Raw genomic sequence first — 24,508 nt, forward strand, 5'->3', positions numbered from 1 at the left:
CTCCACAGCAGTAGTGCTAATCACTGTGCCACCACGCCAAGAGGCAGTGGAGGGGTGAGAAAGAGACTAATGTGGGAAAGACCCCTGTGGAAGGAAACAGCATCAGTTGAACTCAAGACAATGCCATTTGTCTGTGCCAGCCATGGAAGGAACAGCCACTCATGAGTCAGCCTCTACAACGGATAATGACATACTCTGGATGCAGTCCATTGTCTCCCAAGATGGACTTACGCATGCTAGTAAATCATTGGATGCCTTGCTATGCCATAGCTCAATGCATTTGTATTTAATGCTCTGATGAAAGGAAACTTTAACTCTGTTTCTTGCCACATGTGCTGCCTAACCAGTCAACTTTTTGAAGCATTTTTTGTTCTTACTGCAGATTTCCAGTATTTGCATTTTTTGTGCAAAGGTGATAAGCCTCTAAAAATCCCTCTTTCAAACAAATTCCTCTCCATTCACTTCAGAAAACATTTGAAACAAAATGTTCGAATTATTTGCAATAGCGCTTTCATTTGTCAGTCTGAGCTGCTATACTACATCATTTACTCCAAGCTATTAGAAAATTTTAAGACATCAATAGGATGCAGCATTAAATCTAACTTCCTAAATTCTCATACTTTAATTTGCAACCCAATTGCTGGCATGCTGTAAAAAAACTTGCTTTGGACCTTAGAAATTAAATAAAATTTTTGAATGGTATAGTCAAATTGAAGCCAGCTGCCCTTCAGAAATAGACCCTAAAGCGAGCTTACCTTACATAAGAACATAAGAACATAAGAAATAGGAGCAGGAGTAGGCCATCTAGCCCTTCGAGCCTGCCCCGCCATTCAATAAGATCATGGCTGATCTGTCGTGGCTCAGTTCCACATTCCCGCCCTCTCCCCATAACCCTTAATCCCCTCGCTTATCAAAAACCCATCAACCCGCGTCTTAAAAATATTTAGCGAGGCAGCCTCCACCACTTCAACGGGCAGAGAATTCCAGAGATTCACCACCCTTTGAGTGAAGAAGTTCCTCCTCAACTCCGTTCTAAACCACCCCCCCCTTTATCTTGAGGCTGTGCCCCCTAGTCCTACTGTTCTTTCTGAGCAGGAAGAGTCTCTCCACCTCTATCCTATCCATCCCATTCATCATCTTATATGTCTCAATGAGATCTCCCCTCATTCTTCTAAACTTACTTTAAGTTAGGTTGATTGGCCATGCTAAATTTGTCACTTAGTGTCAAGGGACTAGCAGGGTCAATATGTGGGGTCAAGGGGATAGGGTCTGTGTGGGATTTGATTGGTGCAGACTCCATGGCTGAATGGCTCCTTCTGCACTGCAGGGATTCTATGATTCAACTTACACAGCACAGTGAGACCCAAGGTGAAATGACTGATGGCGATAGTTCCAGTGGCAGACATAACATATAATTCTCCATCTATTCATCTATAACAGTAATTTTATTAAAGACAAATTTACGTGTAGAAGTATGTTCAACAAACTAAATACAATATATTCTGTATAGCATGTAACTTTGGTCTGTCATTGGACAGTATTGGTACAGTATATACAGGTACAGTATTAAACAAATAAATTAAATCCAATACAAAATAAGTTGAGCTGGTTTGGATTCAATTGCATTAAGCTTATGGATATAACCAAGCCCTACTGGATTACTGGAGGTTTTCATCAGCAGCAATATTGGTGTGTTGTGTTGATCCTACTTACCTTGGAGAATTGTGTAATATGTGTCTAGGCAGAAATCTGAATTATGTTATTAAATTACAATTATGACACAACTGATATCGTCAGAGAATGTCAGAAGAAATTATAAGTATTTTAGTCAGTACCTCAAAATTATTTCTCTAGAGCCGCTGGTTTCAATAGGAAATTTCAACTCAACCCAACTCTACCTACTCTGGTACCTGACTTTGTAACTGAATTTGCTGTTCAAAGGAAGGAAGGTGGCAACACTCCATAAAATGGTTAGCATTTTGTAATTCATTTATTATTAGTTAATTTTATGAAAAACATGAGAACTGCCTTCTTTCTATTGAACGCCACTGATGATATTGGTTAATTACTAAGTGAAAATCATTTTATAATCAGGTCAAAAACGAAGACTGACTTTTTCCAGAATAAAATTAGAATCAAAATAAGGCTTGTGCACAATAGGCAGACAGATTCAAGTGAGAGACCGTTTCAATTGCTTAGACCCAAGTTTATTGGGATACAAAATAGTAATTAAAGCAATTTAGCTGACAAAAAATAATCTGTCGTAAAATTGGCATTTGATTAGAAATTCACGGTACCAGTGACTTACTGCTTACACCATAGATTAATTTCATATCTTAGAAGTCAACTTCTTCAAGAGCATATGATTTTTAATCCTTGGTTCCCTATCCAAAATATGAATCATCTCATTTATCTGTCATTCTTTTTGTACAATGAACCTGGAGGGCGTTTTAGTGACAACAATAGTGAAGATATCTTTTGTGTGTTACTATATGAATTTACAAAGAACCAGCACATATTTAAGATTTTGCAACAATTTTCAAGAAAAATATTCCAATTTAAAGTCAATATGATTGCAAGTGATTTTTAAAATTTATTTTCTGGATGTGGGCGGCACTGTTTAAAGTCAACATTTATTTACTAGGTGTTTTGGTGGACCACCTTGTTGAATTGCTACAGGGATTCGATAAGAGTGAGCATCTTACTTCAGAGTGCAGTTGAAATTCAAAGAGTCGGGTCTGTATAAGTCAGGTCAAAAAAAGATCAGAAGGTTTCTTTCCTTAAGAGGACATTTGTGAACCGAGTCTTTTGTGACAATTTGATTTATTTTGAAAGTAATTATGAAGCAGTCAGCTTTTATTCCAGATATTTTTCAAATGGAATTTAAATTCTAGAACTGTTATGGTGGGATTTGAACTTATTTATTCACTGCATTAGTAGTCAAGTTCTTTGGATTATTTGTCCTGTAACATAAGGACTACACTATATCCTGCTGTTTAATTGAAGAGTACCCATTAGTTAAGTAACAAAGAAAAGCACATTTGTTTCAAATTACATTGATAAAAATAAACCAGATGGTGTCACAGCAATATGGTACATATAAACTGTCACAGCAATATAAAAAGCACAACAACACATTCTTAGCATGCATTTTACCACTAATGCATAATATTTTGCTACAAAACAGCTGCATGTGCACAGCAACAAGAGCTTGCATTTATGCAATGCCATTAACATCAAGACATAGAGAGACATGATGAGTTAGGGAGGGAATAACAGGACAGGAATTACTGAGCCTAGACAGTTGTCTGCCTATAGCAGAGTCATTAACATGGAAGAACATTGTCTGTGGAGGGGCTTTTTTTTTATATAGGAATAATCTATTCTGAAGGAAAAAGATGAGGAAGTAAAGTTCAAAGCAACATCTTTGCTGACTATTGTTACAAAATGACTGTAAACAGGTTTGATAGTTTACTCATATTTTAGAAAACAGAGATAATGTAAATAATTATATATTTCACAATTCATCTCAGCTTGACAAAAGATAACTCAAACAAGGCTCAAAAATGAGGCGGGGGGGAAAATGTTGAGTTTGAATGGGAGAATTAATCACTAAATTTGATAAGACAACGATGTCTGAACTTGTTAGACCAAAATGTTGTAGATGTGTCAAAAGGAATTATATTCTTAAAGTTTGACTTAAACTTGTAAAGTATGAGATTTAAATGATTATGTTTTAAACTGTCATTAAATGCTAGGTAAAATGGGACACATGATTTCCAACTAGTTCTGACTGAGTAAAACTGTGTCCTGTTTACCAAGGATCCTAGGTCAAGTTCTATTGAAACCCAAGTGCCAGCTCTCCCATAAAGAACAGAGGAGCTGTCTTTGCTTTTTGGAGATTTACAGACTTTCAGGCAGTCAGATTCAAGAATAGGTGGGTGTGAGTGGGAAGCAGGAGCTAAAATGACCAGCAGGGAAAACAACCCTTTAGTTACCTGCTAAATAATTGAAAAATTGATATTTTTCATTGTGTTATTTGTTACAATAAAAACTTAAAAATGTGAAATCAAGCTGTGAGCTCTGAGTCCATCACAGGGCATGCAAATACTTTTAGCTTGAAGTTCATAACCCTTGCTGTCCACTGCCTCTCATATCTGCAAATATTGATCTTACTTGTAAAGAAAAAACAATAAGAGTTCTTACATCAAAGTTTGTCCATAGGTTCATAGGCTTTGCAACATGATCATGTCACACAGCTTTTCCCCAAAAATAACTCTGGTAGGTAATTATTACGGTGAATGATTAGAGCCCAGCTATCACACACTGGTAGTAAGTAGTAGTAAGTCCAAAATTTCTGAAAGAACTGACAAATCAGATGTAAATCTCAAACATATGACAGCAATAAGCACAACCTAGAGGATTACCGAGTTTTGTAACAGACCTGTGACTTCTTGAAACTAAACTATGTAGATTCTAAAGAGGCAGAGGAAGCTCATGACAAAATCACAATTGCTTAGCTAGCTTTTTTTCATATTTCATTAAGAATTTGAAAATAATGAGTTGTCCTAGGAATAACAAAAATTGAACAAAACAGCTATCACTAGTGTAAGATTTATACCATCATTCATTGTGGATGGAACTTCAAAATATTTTAAAGGCAAAAACTTCTTTTTAATCAACAGGTCCTATTTAAATGCATTTAGTGTTGATGATATATTTGTAAAGAAAGATGCAAGAATGAAAATATTAAACATTAATATTCCTTGGAGTTCATCATAAATAAAATCACAAGCCAAAGAGTTGATCTCTTATTAGATGCAGAGATCTATTTAAGTAACTGGATTTTTATGTAGATACCAACCAGCAAAGAATGAGGGGCTATTTATTCTGTAGTCCCTAAAATATTTGCAAGAGCTCTCTCAGGGACAAATATTTTTCAAAAACATTTCATGGGACACGATGAACTTCCACTTGTTGATGAGCTCACAACAAGCGGGTATAAATAAAAGATAGCCATCAACACTTCAAACCATTAATTTAGGAGGAATTTCTTTACATAAAGTGGCAAAATATGGAACTCACTGCAATCTGGAGTGGCTGAAACAGATACTATTGATGTGATGCATTAATGAGGGGCAAGGGATCTGAGGCATACTGGACAAAGCAGGAAGAGGCAATTAGAGTGGAAAGAAACTTACGTTGAGTATAAATTCTGGCATATGTACATTCTATATAACTTAGACATTTGTAACTGTTTTAAATCTTAAGTTACTACTGGAAAGAGTTTAACAGTAATTTATTGACTTCCAAGTTTACAGCAGCAAACTCCTCACAGAAGAATAAACTCATCATGCATAAAAGTGTAAAAAGGGAAAAAAATTCACTTACATATTCTAAAAAAGAAACCATCATCTGACTAATCAAGGACAGTGGAGGATTCACTACCAAGAGACAAACATTTGTAACTCTAAGGGGACACTCAAAAATTGCAAGCTGTCCAGGGAAGGAAAAAAAAGACACGATTGATGGAGCCTATACTTCTGGTGAGCGTAGTATGTGACAATGATTGCTATAGAATGGCATGTGATCTACCATAGGGCTGTAGGGAAATAAATGCCATGATTGTTATAAGCTGAAGCTCTAAAAACATGCAAAAAAAAGCCTTGTTTATTTCATTAATCTTGAAGCTTTATTAGCCTTCATTCTGAAATAGTTAATTTATTGGGCAGCATGGCATGCCTCACAGCACCAGGGACTCAGGTTCAATTCTGGCCACTGTCTGTTGTGTCTGTGAGAGGTACCTCCCACAGTCCAAAGATGTGCGGGTTAAGTTGATTGTCCATGCTAATTTGACCCTAGTGTTAGGGGATTAACAGGGTAAGTGTGTGTGGGGGGGTTACAGAAGAGGGCCTGTGTGGGATTGTGGTTGGTATGGACTTGATGGGCCAAATGGCCTCCTTCTATACTGTAAGGATTCTATGATTTGGTTATGGTAGGGAATACTACCTTTTTGGTCCCATATGGTCTTCCCAAGCATTTCCAGCTAAGCATATAAATAGATGTCATTTCTCAGAACTCAGTATTAAGCAGCATGGAGGTTCCATCTTTCTCTGTAACACGCAATTCAAATACTTGCTGCAGTGTCATGGTGCCTGACCTCAGGACTGAGCAACATGGGAAGTCCGAACTTCATCAGTATTGTTGCTTTGCCACAGTATCGTCCTTAAAATTTAACAATATTGATTTGGGTTTCTCCAATGCAGAGATTGCTTTATTAGATAGCCCCACAAGACAGTGGTGTAGTGGATAATGCCTTTCTACTCTTAACCTAGTTGCTCAGGCCACAGGGGTTCAAATCCCACCATAGTAATTAATAAATCTGGAATACAAATCTAACCACAAAAATTCAGACGTAGTTACATCTGACCTGTATGTGACTCCAAGGGAAGGACAGGTATGTCTGACCTACATGTGACTCTAGGCCAACATGGCTAATCCTTATCTGTTCAGTGAATCGCCTGCCAAGCCACTCAATTCAAAGGCCAGTAAGGGGTGCACAACAAATACCAGCCTTGACAGTGACGGTCACATCCCATGAAAGAATAAATAAATGCTACATCTAGGCTACACAGTGTGTTATTACACTTTTACTGTTAACATGTCATGCAAGATTTAAAATCTAGAAAACAAATACATTACTAAATAGTCTTAACTGTAAAATGAGTAACAGTGATTAAAGGGTAAGGAAATTTCATTTGCCTCTGAAATATAACCTTTCAGATGATGTGCAGTACAAACTGTGAAGCCACTAACTGACTACTGACCTGGACCTTGTTACCAGCACTATTCAGGTTAAGATGCACTCATCGTCGGGGTAGTATTGTGTAAATAAGCTTCTCTCCCCTAAAGTAGATCAGACTCTCTGAAGTTCATTAAAGAATCAGTTACTCAATACCTTACCCCTACCCCCCAAAAAAGTGAAGCTGAACAGTTCAACCGTGACTGATTGAAGTCGAGGGGTCGATAAACACCTTGCACCGTCACAGAAACCCGTGATTTGTGTCCTAACTGATGCATGCATCCCACGTAAAGACCATACATGTGCTAACTGTGCATCTGTTCAATAGACAGCAGCAGTGCTCTGTTTGTCTGGGTTGCTGGGTCACAGTAAACGTTGCTAAACACATGTGGTGCAATACTGCATTAGTAATCTGTTCAGAACCAGTTCCCCTAGACAGGTGCAGGAAGCTGCGGGGGTGGGAGGGTGTACTGAGAGGGCACGATCCGCCTCTGAATTTTCTTGCGTGTGTTTGATGAGGAAAGAGAGCCACCTCCACAATTTGCTGGTTTCACAACTCCGCGCCCCAAGTTTTCAAGGTTACAGGTGTTTGAATCCAACCATTTCCCACAACAAAGGAGCCAACTACAAAGAAATAATACAATGGCAAAGGGATTTTAGGTCGGGGGCCAACGTTTGGCATGAATCTCGTGATCATTTCGTGTTCAAAATAAGTATTTGGTTAGCAATTATACGGCGTGTGTTAATAATGCAAATTAACTTAATTGAAGAAGTGCATTCTTTTTGGAGTTTCTTTGCCAGTCCGATTAGTTATGTAGCAACTACATCCAGTGAATGAATAGCGAGTCCAAGGGTCCCAGTGCTGAACGTTCGGGATGATCAATGATTTATGCTGATTAAACCGGGCGTGGAGAGTGCTCCATCTCATCTACAACACGTCCTACCCTTTGAATATAATTACCCTCCGGCAGTTTTAAAGAGCGATCTGTCAAGTTCCAGCAACAACTACTTGTATTTATGTACTTATCTAGCAGTATGAAAAGGGAAGGTCCCTCACATAGGTATTATTGAACAGCACACTTTCACATAAATGGATGCGAGAACAGATGATCTAAAGAATGGTAAAAGGGATTAAGGAGTATTGGAAGGACAATAAGGTAGAGAGGCGTAGGGAGGGGAGTCCAGAGTTTGGGGCTCCACAATTGTAATTCTGTTTTGCTAACACAACGTTGGCGTTTTAGATTTTTCATTTTCACCCACACAGAGGGGCGAGGGAAACTGGAAACGAGTCAGCAGATGAACAGCGCTATTATTTCACCGATGTTCTCCCTGTGTTCAATAACCTATGTTATACTGCATGGTCATAGCTTTAATCGCTCCAACCGCTGACGTGGAATCCTGGGAACTCCTGTTAAAATTTAAAACAAATCCTTGGGTGGCATAGTGGTTGGTAATAGTTGCCTCATAGCGCTAGGGACCCGGTTTCAATTCCAGTTTGCACTTTTTCTCCATGTTTGCCTGGGTTTTCTCCGGGTGTTCCATTTCCTCCCACAGTCCAAATATGTGCAAGTTAGGTGGATTGGATATGCTAAATTTCCTAATGCTAGATCATAGGATTAGCAGTGTAAATATGAGGGGTTACAGGGATAGAGCCTGGGTGGGATAGTAGCCGGTGCAGACTGGATGGGCCGAATGGTTTTCTGCGCTGTAGGGATTCTATGATCAACACTGTGATGTGGATAGAGATCAGGTACACCGGATTTGTGACCTGTTAGAAATAATGTTCACTTCTGAATCATCCACTCAGTTTGATGTTATGTGTAGATAGAATTTGCCAGGATATAACTTGTTAAAAATAATATAAATGACAAAGACACACTTGTTGCTCTTGAAACCTTCAGTGACTTTGACATTTTTAAAATACATTTGTACATTTTGATTGTTCCAATTAAACTTGCATGTTTGTGTACGTAAGAAAGCTGGAACTTCTCTGTAACCGCGCCCAGACAGTTTTTTTTTGTCACCCTCCCAATTCAATGGATTATGACTCGACCTTTGTGGCTGGGAAGTATTGTAAATAACCGTAAAGGTCTTGGGAATGTTCAGAAAACTGTTTAAAAAAAACATCGGGCAATTGAAAAATATTTATCATAATGCTTTAACATAATTATTGGGGTTATGTGGTTTGTTAACAAGCTGTTTCAGTGAGACTGCAACATTAAACATAAGGACAAAACACTTTTTCTCCCCTGTAACCTGGAAATGCGGTATTCCAGACAGTACATGGCGATATTGTTCACGATGGTGGCGCGGCACTGGGATAAAAGAAGCAAATCTCAGTTGTTCCTAGCTTATTATTCGGCCTAGCTGGGTGTGATAGACGTAACGCTGTGAACATTAACGATCGAATCAATCTGAACAATTATGCATCGTTTAAATGGATCTCTGCGAAATTTTTCGGTTTATAAAGATCGGATTTTCTTCAGAATTTAACATCCCTAAAACAGCTGTCCAATGCCTGGGATGTTTCCCACTAGTTTCTCCTTCACTTTCTGATGCGAGGCCCAAGTATTTTTAAACCTGACTTTCAAAAAGAAAACAATGTCTGAGCCAGTCCTGCTTTCGTTGACGTTAGACGCCAGCCTACAAATGCCTCGGAATCCACCGCCAACGCCTGCCTGTTTGAGTAAGCTATGTAGTACACCAGGGAGAGGGAGACACCGCCAGAGCAGGGAGATAATGTAACCAGTTCAACCTCATTAAACCGACACAGCCGTGCTCTGCTGAACACTCAGAATCTCCCCTATTGTCCCCAATCCAATAAGTACTCTCAGCTAGCGAATTCAGAGAATCGCGATTGCCTTCCGGCTAACTACCCTGATAAGTTTTTTTTTTACTCTCGCTTTGTACAATTTAGCAACAATTCAAAGGGGACTGGAATCTCAATCATGAGTGTTGGGTTCAGCGTTTATCATGGGGCTTTTTTTTCCACACAGACACCTACACACTACTGCCCACATAGAAAAAAGGGCTGGTTGTTTTTTAACAAGAAAAGCATTGTAATAAAAAAGAGATGATCACTTAATGATCTGCATGTTCATCCCAGCACTCTCCCCCCTGCCTATGTTAAGGGTCGCAGTGGGATGTCTATTCGCCCCCCTTGCAGATGTTGAAATGCAAATGTTTGATTTCTTGCAGCTCTTTGCTAATATTTTGAAATCCAGTTTGTATACCCCGCAGTCATGTGATATTGTAGTTAACTGGGGACCCTTCGCTGTACTCAATACATTAAAAGTATTTACATTCCCAAGACGCACCGAAGTTTCAAATCCGTGGGATTCATGAAGAAAGTGGGAGGTTTGCATGTATGAATTTGTAAGCACTTAGTGGGATTCAAGATGCTGATAGAAGGTCAATCCTGTAAATGCCTCGTTTAAAGCTGTGAGGGTTGAATAAACTGGTACCTGGTGTTGTAAGACTTCTTACAGGGTTGAATATGCTCAGCGATATTGTACACTAATCATAGCCAAATGGAACGTAATATATAATCATGTTCTTATGTATACCAGCTCAGTGTAGTTATTTTAATCAACACTGCAGCTATGTAACCGACATGGTAAGGTCGCTAATTTATTACCAACATAGTAGCCATCAATAGGTCCAGGCAGCGGGCGATCGACGGGGTCGTCCATTCTGACTGTTTGCCCCTCTACCGCGGCTATATTTGCGGCCTGGTGTCTCTGGAAAGGGAACATGCGGGCATCGCAGGGGATGGGATGCATTATCAACCCCAGCAATCACATTTTACTTTGTTTTAAGTTTCCTTTGTGATTTGATTTTTGGTTCGGGCTGTTCCCCCTCCTGTTGGGGAGCTGCCTCTTTTAACTTGTCCCAAAGTTAATTTGAGTAGTTTATTTGTTTGGCATGCAAAAAGAGCTACCAGCATAGTTTGATAGTTATGCATGATACAATTGTTATATTTAACCAAAATGGTGTACTTGGCTATACATAACCAACATGGTTAGGTTGTTACCTTATGGTATGGCTGTTATACAAAACCAATATAGCACAGATGTTTTATGTATGTTGTTTTATATTTATTAGCATCTTGCAACAAGTACAGTGATTTAGGTTTTTTCTTTATCTTGCAGGTTCTCATATTTTTGTAGCACAATTGCTGGAAATACAAATTGCCATTGTGGTCAATGGGGCAGCTGGAATAGCTTGAACATGGGGTCTAATTGTTATCTCCTTGCATGGGCACAGTGGTTAGCATTGCTGTCTCACAGGGCCAGGGACCCGGATTTGAATCCTGGTTTGGGTTACTGGCTGTGTGGGGTTTGCACATTCTCCCCATGTTTGTGTGGGTTTCCTCCCACAGTCCAAACAGGCATGCTGGTTAGGTGCATTGGCCACATTAAATTCTCCTTCAGTGTACCCAAACAGGCACGGAGTGTGGCAACTAGAGGATTTTTGGAGTAACTTCATTGTAGTGTTAATGTAAGCCTATTTGTAACTATTAAATAGACTGTAAAAAAATTAAAATCATAAAAGCCATTGCCCTTCAATCACAACCTCAACTGTACTTTCCCATCAGCACTGAACACTCCCCAATCACTGCCCATTCTCACCCTTTCCTGACTGTTGTTCCTCCTCTTCTGGTGCCAGCCATTGATGCCCTTCTCTGGAAGCCCACAGACATTTCTCTTTTGATTCCATTAATACCCTTTCTGGTCACCATGGCTCTGAATCAGATTCATTTTCTTGTCTTTATTTCACCTATTACCCAGCTATCAGATCTGTCTCTTTCTTTTCCATATATTCTTAGTCCTTAGACTTGCCTAAGGCTCCTTAGTTATCATCCTATCTCTATAGCAGTATTGCCACATTTGTTTCCTCATCTTTGCAAAGGAAGGATTGTCACTGTCTAAGCTGCATCATCAGCATTTCTTTTGCTACGTGTTGACTCACCAGCTAACAAGCAGTCTTGCTGTTCCCACCCGCATAAATTCAAGCTAGCTGTTCTTAAAATGTCTTCCCAGTAGGTTTCACCTACCATAGATAAAATGCACGCTGAATGAAAACTGTCATACTTCTCCACGAAGTGTTTTAATTCATCCTAAAAAATATAGGTGGGAATTAAGCATTAGACAAAATGAGTCTAAAAATTGTGTTTGAACAAATGCTGGTGAGCTTTTTATTGAAGGAATGCTACAAATACTATATCCATATGAAAATTATTATACACTATTGTCATGAACTGATTTCTTACAAATTTCTCACGCCATCCCCCAAAAGCAAGGCATAGGCATTAATCAATCTTTTTTCAAACCGACATTTAATTTTCTTCTTTCTCATTATCTTAATGACATTAAGAAATGCACAGTTAATGAGGCAAGGCAGACAAACTATATCTAGATTTCTAATAATATTGTTTCATTTTTCCAACTTTTCTGTGGAATTCGGCCAAGGAGAAAGGAAGTTGATAGAGTCATAAAGTCATAGAGAAAAACAGCACAGGAGGCCATTGAGCTCATGCCAGCTTACTGTAGAGCAATCCAGTTAGTTGCAGTTATCTAATCTATCCTTGTAGCCCTGCAAGTTTATTCACTCAAGTGACCATCCACTTTCCTTTGAAATCATTGACTGTCTCTGCTTCTTAGGCAGCGAGTTCCAGATCATTCCAACTTCCTGCATAAGAGTTCTTTCTCATATTCCCCCTTTATCTCTTGCACAATACATAAATCAATGTCTCCTAGTCCTGTACATCAGCTGAACAGCTCTTTGTCTACCTTATCTAAACCTGCCATAACCTTGTACATGTCAATCTCCTTTGCTCCAAGAAATCTCAATTTCCTCAACCTAACCTTATAGTTCAAACTTGTCACCTCCAGAGTCATTCAGATGAATCACTTGCACAATCTCTTGTGGACATTCACTTCCTTTCTAAATTGTGTTGACTGGAACAAGACATAGAATAAGTTGTGGTTTAGCCAGAGCTTTGTAAAGATTTAGCTTAATGGCCCTGCTAGGGGAAGGCATTTTTATTTAGATAAAAATTCTAAATTAACCTTAAGCTTAATTTAGTTTATTTTTAAAATGTCAACTCTCCTGCCATTATTGGAAAGGTCTCTTTTCTGTTAGGTTATGTTAGTGACATTAATTACAAACAATGTTTGAGTCCTAGAGTGGGGCGAGGGTGGGGGCAGCGTTGATGGTAGTGGATTGGGAGGGATGAAGTTGTGGACGGAACTTCAAAACAGTCACAGGGACACTGTCCCCCGCCCCCCCAAACTCCCCACCCACATATCCAATGCCAGAAAACCATGCTATAAGAAGTGCAATATTTTAGAATGGGTGTGTAATTGTTGATCAATAAAACCCTGAGGATGGTGGTACAGTGATTGGGGTCTGAGGCACTCACCCTGAGGCACTTACCACTGGGGTCCTACAGGGATCTGTTTCATAATTTCCCTTGTTCAATATGTTCATTAATAACCCGGGGCTAGGAGTCATAACCATAGTGGTTACATTTTCAGATAAGAAAAGAATGTAAGAAATTGAAGCAGGAATAGGCCATTCATCACTGACCTTCTACCTTAGCTACACCTCACCGCATTTATTTCCAAAGTCCTCGATTGCGTCAGTATCTTAAAAGGCTGTTGACCTCGAACTTGAATATATATTCAATGAGTGAACATCATAGCACTATGACAGAGAATTTCAAATATTCAGAACCCTGTGGGTGAAGAACTACTGAAACTGTAATCCAGCAAGGGGAAACTTTCTTCTTGAATTTATGTTGCCAAGTCCCTTAAGAGTTTCAATGAGTTATTCTTTTAACTCAAGGGAATATAGGCCAGGGTCAAGAGGCTGAATCATCATCGAATAATTCCCTCCTCCCAGAGTCTTCTAATGACTCTTTTCATGCACTCCTTCTAAGGCAAGTATATCCTTTCTGGGGGAAAGAGACCAAACTGTACCTAGTGCTCCAGATGTGGTCTCACAAAGACTACTGTAAGACTTTTTAACTCTTTTACTCAAAGTCCTTTATTACAATGATTAACATATATTTGAGTTCTTAATTGCTTGCTGTATTTGCATGTTGACTCTCTGTGATTAGTATTGAGGAACACTCAGAGATATTTGAATACCGACATTTCTCAGATTTGCTCCATTTGAAATACTTAGTGGGCAAAATTTTATGTTGCTCTCCAAGGTGGCCTCTGAAGTGGAGGGGGCATAAAATTGAATGGACAGGATTCCCCCCTGGGAACCTGCCCATATAAACCCAGATGCAATTTCAGAGCCTCAGGTGGGAATCTCGTTGATTCATCTTTAAGGTCCTTATGTGGTCATTTAATGGATACTTACGGGCCTTATCCCACCCAGCTTTAATTTTTAGGCAGGTGGAGTGGGCATGGAGGTGGTGGGAAAGTGACATTTGCACTTTTCCCCATCTTGAGTGGCAGTCCAGAGACATTAGGGCTCCAGGACCCCCTCCCACCCTACACCCAAATCCCCCTTCCTTCCTGTTCCCAGGACCCCGAGGCTTACCTTTTCAACAGTCCCGGGACTTTAGTTCCAGGCAGGGTGCTGCAGTTGCACTTCAGGCCAATGCAACACTCTGCCTGGCCAGGTTGAAGAACCAATCAGATTGGCCAACAGCTTCCAAGGGCAGACAGAAGTCTCACCCACTGCTAAGCAACACTCGTGAGCATTAAATAACAGTGGGACTTAAAGTTGGCAGGTACGTGTTAGGCACTGGAGTCTCAGGGTGGTGAGCGCCAATCACTCACCATCCTTAAAATTCCACCCTATATTTTTTGACATTTTATTCCATCTGCTACATGCCTGCCCAATTATTTAACCTGTATAAACTCTTTTGCAGCTGTTCTGCGTGTCCTCACAACTAATGTTTCTACCTAACTTTGTATCATCAGTAAACTTGGATATATTACACTCGCACCCTAAGTAGCTGAGGGCCACGCACTGACCTTTGTGTATCCCAATAGTTATAGCCGGCCAACCTGAATGAGATCTGCTTATTCCTACTCTCTGTTTTATGTCTGAAGCCAACTCAAACCATGCTGACACCCGCACTCCCACAAGACCTATCTTATGTAAATAGTACAAAGCTAATGAAAATGGTGGAGTCTAAAGATGTACGGGATAAGCTTCAAAAAAATTTAAAATATTCTTGGGAATTACCAAGTGCTTCAACTAGGGACACAAAAATAAAATTCCAAGAAGGAACTGTTAATTAAGTGGAAAGAAAATAATGTGCATGGAAAACAAAATAGACTTGGGGCCTCTGATTGACATTAAATTGAAGCTATGATAAAAATGTTCTGGGACAGTGAGCAAAGCAAATTAGATATTAGGAGGTCAATTTAAAAAAAAATATTGAGACAAGACAGAATGATAATCCTGTCACTTTCTAAATCATTGGTAGAAGCACGTTTTGGTTACTTGTATACAGGTCTGACTGCCTCACTATAGAGAGGATATTGAATGATAACAGAGAAGGGCAAACAGTTTGATTGAGGGGGTGGAAGAATTGTATTACAAGGAATAATTCTGTAAAATGGGCATGCAGTGGAAAAGAGTAGGTTGAGTAATTACACGAATGATACTTATAGGATTCTAGAGGAACGAGATAATGTTGACCACGATAAGCTGGTTTAGAATAATAGACTTGTTGTGCACAGAAGGGAATAAATTCAAAATGACTCTGTGAAACTACTGGCCTTGATATTAACCCGCTGCCCCTTGATGGGAGGGACAGTGTTGAGGAAGGAGTAGTGGTTACTATGGAAAATTAGAAAAATAAAAATGGGGATAACATGTAACCAATCTGCTGCATGTGCACCTGTCACGATCGTCAGGGCAGTGGGTTACATGGCATTACACTTTGTTATAATATTTTAATTAGGTTCTCACAGTGTCTCTTTAATCTTCCTGGAGTGGATTGGAAGGTGCCTAGAGCTGGGGGTACGGATGGGGAGGAATTTGTAAAATGTGTCCTGGAAGGGGCCTTGGAGCAGTATGTAACTAGCCCGACTAGGGAGGGGGCTATACTGGATTTAGTTTTGGGTAATGAGCCGGGGCAGGTGGTTGAGGTTGCAGTAGGCGAACATGTGGCTAACAGTGACCACAAGTCTGTTTACTTTAGGATAAAAATGGAAAAGGATGAGTGCCGTCCGAAGGGGAGGGTGCTGAACTGGGGGAAGGCGAGCTATAGGCGGATTAGGAAGGAGCTGAAGGACACTGATTGGGAGAGGTTGTTTGCGGGCAAGTCCACGGTTGGCAAGTGGGAGGCTTTCAAGGGCAAACTGATAATGTTGCAGGAAAGACATGTGCCGGTAAAGAGGAAGGATGGGAAAGGCAGGATAAGAGAGCCGTGGATTACAGGGGATGTTGAGGACTTGGTCAGGAAGAAGAGAGCGGCATATGTTAGGTCTAAACAACTGGGAACGGAGAGAGCACTGGAGGAAAATAGAGAGAGCAGGAGGAAGCTTAAAAGGGAAGTTAGAAGGGCGAAAAGGGGGCATGAAATGGCTTTGGCTGATAGGATTAAGGAAAATCCAAAGGCATTTTACTCCTATATTAGGAACAAGAGGGTGGTTAGAGGGAAAATAGGTCCTCCTCGGGACAAAGGAGGGGAACTATGCATTGAGTCTAAGGGAATGGGGGAGATCCTGAATGAATACTTTGCATCGGTATTCACGAAGGAGAGGGGCTTGGTGTCTTGTAATGTCTTGGGGGGAGCTGTAGATCAGTTGAAGGAAATATCCATTACGAGGGAGGAAGTGTTAGGGTTTTTAGGTAGCATAAAAACTGATAAAGCTCCGGGGCCTGATGGCATTTATCCTAGGCTGCTTAGGGAGGTGAAAGATGAAATTACTGGGCCTCTCACGCAAATCTTTGTCTCTTCTTTGGACACAGGTGAGGTCCCAGAGGACTGGAGGGTAGTTAATGTGGTACCGCAGTTTAAAAATGGCAGAAGGGATAACCCTGGTAATTATAGGCCAGTGAGTTTGACATCAGTGGTAGGAAAATTGTTGGAGAAAATTGTTAGGGATAGGATGTATAAGTATTTGGAGTGTTGCGATCTGATTAGGGATACGCAACATGGCTTTGTTCAGGGGAGGTCTTGCCTTAAGAATCTGGTAGAATTTTTTGAGGAGGTGACAAAAACGGCTGACGATGGGCGAGCCATTGATGTCATCTATATGGATTTCAGTAAGGCGTTTGACAAAGTCCCTCACGGTAGGCTGGTAGAAAAGGTTAAGGCACGTAGGATACAGGGACAGGTATCTGGATGGATAGAAAACTGGCTAGGCAACAGGAGACAGAGAGTAGTAGTGGAAGGGTCCTTTTCCAGCTGGAGGTCTGTCACCAGTGGTGTGCCGCAGGGCTCAGTACTGGGACCTCTTCTCTTCGTAATATATATAAACAACTTGGAAGAGGGCGTACGTGGTGTGATCAGCAAGTTTGCAGATGACACCAAGATGGCAGGATTGGCGGATAGTGAGGAAGATTGTCAGGTGACACAGCAGGATATAGATAGGCTGGTATACTGGGCAGATAGATGGCAGATGGAATTTAATCCTGTCAAATGCGAGGTGATGCATTTTGGAAGGAATAATGCAGGGAGGAGTTACATGATAAAAGGTAGACCAATTAAGAGTATAGAAATGCAGAGGGACCTGGGAGTGCAAGTGCACAAGTCTCTGAAGGTGGCAACCCAGGTGGAGAACGTTGCGAAGAAAGCTTATGGAATGCTAGCTTTTATAGGAAGGGGTATAGAGTATAAGAGCTGGCATCTAATGCTTCAGTTGTACAGAACGTTGGTTAGGCCGCATTTGGAGTACTGTGTCCAGTTCTGGTCACCTTACTACCGGAAGGACGTGGAGACCCTGGAGAGAGTGCAGAGGAGGTTTACCAGGATGCTGCCTGGTATGGAAGGACTGGGTTATGAGGAAAGATTGGGTAAACTGGGGCTCTTCTCCTTAGAAAGACGGAGATTAAGGGGGGATCTGATAGAGGTGTATAAAATAATGAAGGGTATAGATAGAGTCAACAGTGGCAGGCTTTTTCCTAGATTGGAGACAAATATCACGAGGGGTCACGAGCTAAGGGTGAGGGGGTAGAAGTATAATTTGGATACTAGAGGGAGGTTTTTCACAGAGGGTCATGGGGTATGGAATGCGCCACCAAGTAAGGTGGCGGAGGCAGGCACGCTGGACGTTTAAGGTTTACTTAGAGAGGCACATGAGTGAAACAGGGATGGTGGGTTATAGGAGACGGTTTTAAAAAGGGTCAGAGCCTCGGTACGATACTGGAAATGTAATACTACATGTTAATGTTTTGTCTCTTTTAATCAGCAGGTGTGTCGGTCCACCTTGTTGTCAAACGAGGGGCATGCACACAGTGGGTCATGCGTGTGCTGCTCTTGGATGTTTCGAGAGTGGCCTAGTACTTCGTGTCGTGGTGTGTGCTTAAAACTGGACCAGCAGATGGGCACCACAACAGCTCAGTGACTACCACTGCTAGCTGTGCAGATACATGGATTTGGGCCAGTGTCTGTGGGAGTTTGCGCATTCTCCCTGTGGTTGCGTGGGTTTCCTCCGGGTGCTCCGGTTTCCTCCCACACCCCAAAAATGTGCTCTTAGGCTGATTGGTGTACCAAATTGACCCTACAATATTCTATTACAGTAGGGGTACCATTTGCATACACACGGGGCAAGGTAGGTGTAGGAAAATGCTTTGGGATGGCGGTGCGGGCTCGTTGGGTCGAAGGGCCTGTTTCCTGTGCTGGGTTGTTCTTTGTTTTGTTTTCCAAGGCTTTCCAACACTGCAGTTTCTCCTCACCTAGAATCATAGAATCCCTACAGTGCAGAAGGAGGCCATTTGGGCCATGAAGCCTGCACCAACAAAAGTCCCACCCAGGCACTATCACCATAACTATGTGTATTTACCCTGCTAACCCTCCTGACACTAAGGGGCAATTTAAGATGGCCAGTCAATCTAACGCGCACATCTTTGGAGTGTGGGAGGAAACCGGAGTACCTGGAGGAAACCCATGCATACACAGGAAAGAATGTGCAAATTCCACACAGACGGCAATCCAAGGCCGGAATTTAACCCGGGTCTCTGGCACTGTGAGGCAGCAGTGCTACCCACTGTGTCACTGGGTCTGTTAAAAACTAACAAAGAAATTGCCATTATTAGTCAATAATTTATTTAATCTTATATCACATTCCTATCAGAGTCGAAGGCAAGATAAATGGATCTTTTCTCTTCTAGCAATTCTAATATTCCTAAATATGGCTCCTTATCCTGCTCGCAGAATCAAAAATGATGAAAATCTTGAAGTTTTTTTAAACAGCTTTTTAATAATCAAGTAAACTCAAAATAGGTTTATCTTGTACAGGGGGAGTACATTCAATAGAAGCTACTCCCACTGGGTTTGCTTTCCCCTTTAAGTTAAAACACCCACACCAGCCTGCACAGAAAGTCAATAACAAGGCCACGTGATTTTAAATATCAGAGCAGTGGTTGAGTCATGGATGAACTTAACTATACCAATCCTTCATATCAGATGTAAAATGTGCTTCTTTAGAAAACTAAGTTCTTTGGCCTTAATTTAATCCTTAACATATCCACCAACATTTTCTTGTATAGCACTTTCTACATAAGCATGCATAATAATCAATGTCCTTTCACTATAATGCATCATCTTTGCCTGTGAATAAATGGGAATTGAATAAATATTTGAAGGGGAAAAATTCAGGGCTATGGGGAAGAGCAGGGAGTTGATATTCATCCAATAATTCTTTCAAAGAGCTGTCATAGGCACATTAGACAAATGGCCTCTTCCTGTGCAACATCATCCTATAATTCCATGTTCAAATTGTATGAGTAGCTTTTAACAGTTTGGTTCACCATAATTTCTCTCAATCCAAGTTTCTTTCCCTCTTTATTTAACCTTCACAACATCCATTTCTTTCCCTTTGAACTGCCTGCTCAAGTATTGCATGCTGCCATTTTCTCAACTGCCACTAACCTCACTGTCAAGTTTTTTTAAATTAAGTTTTTTAAGTTTATTTATTTGTGTCACAAGTAGGTTTATATTAACACTGCAATGAAGTTACTGTGAAAATCCCCTAGCTGCCACACTCCAGTGCCTGTTCGGGTATACTGAGGGAGAATGCACCTAACTAGCATGTCTTTCGGACTGTGGGTGGAAACTGGAGCACACAGAGGAAATCCATGCAGGCAAGGGTGAACGTGCAGACTCTGCACAGATAATGGCCCAAGCCAGGAAGCAAACCCGGGTCCTGATGCTGTGAGGCAGCAATGCTAACCACTGTGCCATCATGCTTCCTGGTGGTAACCCTCCACTTGCTCTTCCACATTCACCTGCTCCCCAAATGGCATTCGATGAGAGACCAAAAGTAAGCTCATCCTGTTCCCCTTCCACCACCGTTTTCTTCTATTACATTCCACTCCCATTTGCCTCTCAAAAATATATTGTCAGTTTCCAATATTCAATTTATTAATGGTGTTGTCAAATAAGATTCAGGAAAGAAACTGACTGTCTACCTTTCTCTCCATGTCATAGGTTCCTCGTGGTTCAGATATTTAATTGGCTTCAAAATTCAAGTGCTTTTTTTAGCATCACTCTCTCAACTCACTCTCAGATGCCAGAGTCTCATTTTTTCATACCCTCTTCCCGTCACCACAATATGTCTTTCTTTCTCATTTTTAAACAGTTGTACAGAATGCAAAAGTGAAGTGACAATATGTGTGGACATTTTTCTCAATCTCACACATGTACACTTAGAGAGCTCTTTTTTTTAAGACTCAATTACTTTTGTGTGTAGTTTTTAAAGTATTTAAAATTCATCCTCCAGCTTTTCTCAGAATAATTACCAGACAAATAATTATATTTCTTACTACAGCTTTCCCTTGGAACAGTACTTGATATATCCTGGGAAACTAGATACACTGCACATGCTCAGATTGTACAATCTAAATTCAGCTTGCAGTCATGGCTCTGGGCAAAAATATCAAATCCCGAGCCAAAGAAGATGGGTGATGCTTTCAAGTAAAAACTTTAATGTGAACATTAGAAAACACAAAAGATGCTTCAAACCCTTGTGAAAATATATAGATTTTGATTTTTAGAATTTCGTTAAACCCTTATTTTACACCCTAAAACATTGTTACAGGACAAAAGTGGTGATTTTTAGAGAATGTAGAGAGAATTATGAGAACTGGCTGGCAAGCTTACAAAAGTGTATGGCCCAGATTTTGTGGTCAGCAGAAATGAATCATGCTCATTTTCATTGCACTTTTGCTGGCTCACAGATTTTCCATGGATATCTATACTGTAATTTTAAGTTATTAATGAGTGAAAACAGCATGGTGCCGTCTACAGGGAATATTTGGGAATAAGGCAAGAAATGGTGTGTCTCGTCAGCCATTTGAAATGCAGGTATGGAAGGCAGTCAGGACAAATCCTGCAAACCAGAGAGATTATTCAAATGTAAGTAAGGCCTATCACATTTGGGACTCACTCTCAAAAAGCACTATTGATGTACCTACAGCAATAGCTATTTCCAACAGGAGAAAATCTAACCACTCCCCTTTAACATTCAATGGCACTACCATTGCTTGATCTACCAATGTTAATATCATGGGGGTTACCATTTACCAGAAAATGAACTGGACCAACCATATAAATATTGTGACTATAGATGATGCCAGTTTTGCAGCAAGTAACTCCCCTCCTGACTCCTCAAAGCATGTCTCACATCTACAAGTCACGATTCAGGAGTGTGATGGAGTACTCTCTTCTTGCCTGGACGAGTACAGCTCCAGTAACACTCAAGACTTGGCACCCTCCAAGACAAAGCAGCCCACTTGATTGGCACTACATCCACCACCTTAAACATTCACACCACACCAAACCACAGTGGCAGCAGTGTGTACTATCTACAAGATGCAGTGCCACAATTCACCACTGTGCAGTCCCAAAGATGAAACCAGAAGTGTGTGCTACTTCTGTGCTCTTGCTCTTTGCCTTTTCCCATGCAATTATAACCAAAATTTAAAGTGCCAGTGGAGTGCAAGTGAAATCGGTGTGATCACGTGATGAGGGGTACTTTTCAATGGTGAAAATGACCATCAGTTGACTGTGCTGCAGATATGGATGGCTATAAAAAAGGTCCCTTGGCCAAACAGTGCAACATGGCCAAAATGTTCCTGCACAGCTCTATTGCCATTAACATGAGGCTGAAAGCACGAAGGATATTTTTCAAAATGAAATTTAGCTTACATTCATTTCACTTTAGTCATAAGTTCATCATCACTATTTATTAAAACTAGTTTAAATATACTTGCACACGTATGGTTGGCACATATTGATGGCTACAGGAGAGTTAAAGATGTTTCCTTTATTATAAAAGAAACAATGTTGTGTTTTATTTTGTTCGCTCTTTCGTGAGTGTTCATGTTAGTGTCCATTATTTGCCACACAGTGGGCCGTGGCTGAACTTGTACACTCAGCTGGATTCCCCCTTCTCTGCATTGTAAATTATACTGTCTGAGATAATTGGAATATTGTTTTATGAACTCAAAGCCCTGCAAGGACCCTGTCAACCCAAGATGGACCCATATGTGGACAATAGTGACACCGCCCATTAGGCTCTTCATTCTATACTTTAACTGTCCATTCTCAACACCAAACTCTCCCCCTCCCACCAGATAGAACACAAGGCCTTTCCCACTTCACCTTTACATGCCCTCAACCCCACTTTGCGTCCTTCCCTGGATCCCTCTTCAATTCCCCCATGCCCCTGACCCCACTCTGCATTTCTGCCTTCACCACTCACTCACCCTTGCTAGTCCCAAGCCTCCATACAAAGGGCCATTCTATTGCTCACTTCCCTTGCGCTTTAGAGTTTGACAAGGAAAACACCAACCTTAGGCACAACTGCACAAAGCTGAATGGTGCACGTCAACTTTAAACAAATGTGGGTGGGATGTCACAAGATTCTCATGTGCCGCTGACATTATAAGAACATAAGAAATAGGAGCAGGAGTAGGCCATCTGGCCCTTCGAGCCTGCCCCGCCATTCAATAAGATCATGGCTGATCTGTTGTGGCTCAGTTCCACATTCTCGCCCTCTCCTCATAACCCTTAATCCCCTCTCTTATCAGAAACCCATCAACCCACGTCTTAAAAATATTTAGCGAGGCAGCCTCCACCACTTCAACGGGCAGAGAATTCCAGAGATTCACCACCCTTTGAGTGAAGAAGTTCTTCCTCAACTCCGTTCTAAACCGCTCCCCCCCCTTTATCTTGAGGCTGTGCCCCCTAGTCCTACTGTCCTTTCTGAGCGGGAAGAGTCTTTCCACCTCTATCCTATCTATCCCATTCATCATCTTATACGTCTCAATGAGATCTCCCCTCATTCTTCTAAACTCTAACGAGTACAAGCCTAGTTTATTCAGCCTCTCCTCATAGCTCAACCCCCTCAACTCCGGCATCAGCCTAGTAAACCTCCTCTGCACTCCCTCCAAGGCCAAAATATCCTTGCGTAAGTACGGCGCCCAAAACTGCACACAGTACTCCAGCTGCGGCCTCACCAATGCCCTATATAGCCGCAGCAAGACCTCCTTACTTTTATATTCAATCCCCCTCGCTATGAAGGCCAGCATCCCATTCGCCTTCCTGACCACCTGCTGCACCTGCAAGCTGGGTTTTTGCGACTCATGCACAAGGACCCCGAGGTCCCTCTGCACCGTCGCCTGCTGCAGTTTTTCTCTCCTACCCTTCTTTATCAAATTCTTTGTCAATCTTTGTTGACATTTAAACCTCTCCCAATACTCTTCTCGCCCACTACTCTTAGCTACTCTAAACGCCTCCGCTTTTAATTTAACACTTTCCTCCACCTCCTTCGTTATCCACGGCTTATTACCTCTCCTCCTACGGTCCTTTTTGACCATCGGAATAAATTTCTGCTGAGCACCAAGAAAGATCTCCTTAAAGATCCTCCACTGCTCCTCAGCAGACCTACCTTCCAACGCGCTCCCCCAGTCCACTTTCGCCAATTCCTCCCTCATCCTACCATACTCCCCTCTGTTCAAACAAAAGACACGTGTCCGGGAACCCACTTTGTCCTCCTCCATCTGCACCAGAAACTCCACCATACAATGATCACTCTCCCCAAGAGGATCCTTCACCGCAAGGTCCCTGATTCTACCCGCCTCATTACATAGCACCAGATCCAAGATAGCTCGCTCCCTCGTCGGCTCCAACACACACTGTTCAAGGAAACTATCCCGGCAGCATTCCAAGAACTCCTCCTCGAGCCCACCGCGTCCAACATGGGTCGACCAATCAATATGCAGATTGAAATCCCCCATAACTACAGCCGTCCCATTCCTGCACGCCGCACTTATTTGCGCGTTAACAGCCCGTCCCACCTCCAGATCATTATTCGGGGGCCTATAGACGACACCCACCAGCGTCTTCCTCCCTTTGCTGTTCCTAATCTCTACCCACAACGATTCCACTTTCTGCTCTTTGGCTCCAATATCATCCCTTGCTACCACCCTGATGCTATCCGTAATCAGCAGAGCTACGCACCCCCCTTTTCCCTCCCGCCTATCCTTCCTAAACACTTGATA

At 41.4% G+C, this 24,508-nt stretch overlaps 1 protein-coding gene across 1 annotated transcript in view; it reads right to left on the minus strand.

Annotated features, from left to right (window-relative positions):
- Positions 1 to 22,867, minus strand: part of nab1b (NGFI-A binding protein 1b (EGR1 binding protein 1)) — an 83,729-nt gene extending 60,862 nt beyond the window's left edge. Inside the window, 1 exon segment of the mRNA XM_080198815.1 lies at positions 22,798 to 22,867. The gene's annotated coding sequence lies outside the window, so the exon portion shown is untranslated.
- Between the last annotated feature and the right edge of the window lie 1,641 nt (positions 22,868 to 24,508).

The sequence above is a fragment of the Carcharhinus amblyrhynchos genome, chromosome 11 (genome assembly GCF_965287045.1).
Source record: "Carcharhinus amblyrhynchos chromosome 11, sCarAmb.v2.hapA, whole genome shotgun sequence".
Classification (NCBI taxonomy): Eukaryota; Metazoa; Chordata; class Chondrichthyes; order Carcharhiniformes; family Carcharhinidae; genus Carcharhinus; species Carcharhinus amblyrhynchos.